This window comes from Octodon degus, unplaced genomic scaffold, assembly GCF_000260255.1.
Source record: "Octodon degus isolate 3935 unplaced genomic scaffold, OctDeg1.0 scaffold00021, whole genome shotgun sequence".
Classification (NCBI taxonomy): domain Eukaryota; kingdom Metazoa; phylum Chordata; class Mammalia; order Rodentia; family Octodontidae; genus Octodon; species Octodon degus.
In genome coordinates this window covers 19752244-19754757 of record NW_004524597.1, presented here as the reverse complement: position 1 = coordinate 19754757, position 2514 = coordinate 19752244, and positions in this window count along the sequence as shown.

Genomic DNA, 2514 nt, shown 5'->3' with positions numbered 1-2514 from the left:
CTGCATCTTGTACAGTGAATAACCACTAAGACAATAATGTGCAATGTATTACTGAAACTCTGCTACTAATCGGTTTTGAAACTCTCATTGCTATTTGTTTCTGAATAAAATTATTTTTAAAAAATACAAATAAAACCTATGTAAACCAAGAAGATTGTTCAAGACTAAGGGTCCTGCAGGTACTATTAGTAGTAAACTTATGGCTTGGAAATGGCTGTAGTAACTCACAGTGAAGGCTGAAAGGAAAGTGAGGATATTATTGGAAGTTAGAAAAACGGGATATTTATTTTGTAGTTGCAGAAAATTAACACTATCACCCATAATTATGTGGAAATAAAAGTAAGGGAAATGTATGATTTCCAAGAAGTAGGTACCTAGCTTTTGGCTGCCTGTAATAAAATGTGAGATGAAAGTGGTAAGCAATAGAACAAACTTCTATAGGCAAAGAAGCCAAGACTTGCTAAGATAAAATTTAAACTTTATTATTCTACTCTCTTCAAATGGCAAGTAATGCAAAAAGTGAGAAATGGCTTTTGAATAAAGATCAAGAGCACTATCAGGAAAAATAGAGTATAAATGATATCAATCTCATGTGTGGGGCTAGAGCAAGGCTAGTCCCAGGAACAGAGAGTACCTGAGGTGAGACACGTGAGCAAGGTGCTTCAGCCCAGAGCACACCGGACACTAGAGGAAAGCCAAGCAGGTTACTAGGCAGAGGAGTGTCTTGTGACATCAACCTGCCTAGTGTGTAAATAAACCTGCTGCAGTCCTTGAGCAGTTCCTTTTCTCCTATTCAGAGTGTGTTCTATCCTTGAGCAGTTCGTTTTCTCCTATTCAGAGCGTGTTCTACCTGACCTCAGCTTACCGTTTTCTAATTCCTTATTTCTTGATCCTCCACATCCTTCACCCTGAAAATTTTGAGAGCTGTGCTTGATGTGGCAAACATGATGTCAGGGATGTTATTGTACAGCCATGTGTGAGGAACTAGATGGTATCTCCAAGGGTAAGGATTGCGGATAGTTTCTGCTAAAGAACAGGGCATTTAAGAATGTCAACTGTGTTTCCCTACGGCAATTTTACAGGATAGCAAATGTAGAGAAGGGTTTATCTTGATACATTTTATGGATGTTGCTTATGCCTAACAGTATAAGACTTCAGTATGATTTGTTGGAGACCCACAAAATTTTAAGAGACATATTCACAGAAAACAATGCCAGCTTGGACTGAAGACAGTTTAACACGAAGAGGCCTTTGGACTTGTGAAGTAAATGTTGGCAGGAAGTACTCTGAGAAAACTAGCTACAAATGCCAGCATTTTCAGTAGAGAAGAACAGCTGAGATTGGAACCATGAGCTCTGAGGGTAGAGCTCAGGCCTATTAGGATGCTATTCTGCACTTCCAGGCAGCAGGCTTGAGTCAAGGAATTAACAATATGTCCCTGACTGGATTTCAGAACTGCTACGTTCTGCCCTTTTCTCTGCTCTTCACCAGTCAAGTCTGTGATCTTCAACTGTCCTTTGTTGGTATGTAAAGGTGGAATAACTTGTCCCTTTGATTCACTGGGTTTTTAGGTTGAGAATTTATATACCTTGTGTGCTTCGAAATACATACTCTGCTGTATTTGGTAAGTAGAATTTGAGGAGTCTCAGTTACACCTGCTGGAAATCCTGGATGTTGAGCCTAACCTTGATGCCATCATAGGTAAGATTTTTGCTCTGATGTGGTGTGGTGTAGGGAAATGGAGCTTTTGTTTTGCACTTGGAATATAAGTAGCTTTTATAGCAGTAAGAGAGCAGCACATGTAAAGGTACTGTTGCAGTTATCTAATGTTGCCAACTACCTCAGGACAGAGCTGTTTAGCAGGATATAATTGTAGCCATGAAGTGCTCAAACTACAGGCATATACTACAGTGCCAGGCTAGATTTCCTCCTGTTTAATGAGAATAGTAAGAAATAGTCTTTATCCAAATATTTCAAACCAAATGGATTCATACTGTGCAGGATCTCACTGAAGCATCTCTGCTATGCCAGGGTTCATTAATAACTTTTTTTTTTAATAGGAAGATGTATTCTACTATACTACATATCCTTGTAGTTCTACATACACTTGTAGAACCACTGCTCTAATGTGTAGTTGTTGAAGATTATAGTCATCAAAAATAAAGCATGCCAAAATTAACTTGTGCATGAAAAATTAACTTATCCTACATATTAATCACTTAAAATTTCTGTAGGTGCAGTGAAAATATACAAAAATACAAAAAAAAAATAAAGTAAAACAAAGAAATAACTTCCACATTTCCTGTTGCATTCACAGCATCTATATAATATGAATTTCAATATAGCCAGTTAGTGAAGGGTCAATGCCACTTTTTGTTTGGAGAGGATTTCAAAAATTATTTTTTAATATAATGAAAAGATTTTAATAAGTTAATGAGAAATTTTATAAAATTGTATTTTTTAGAGGACATACATAGAAATTCTGCGTTAAATCCTGTTGAGAATATGAGATAG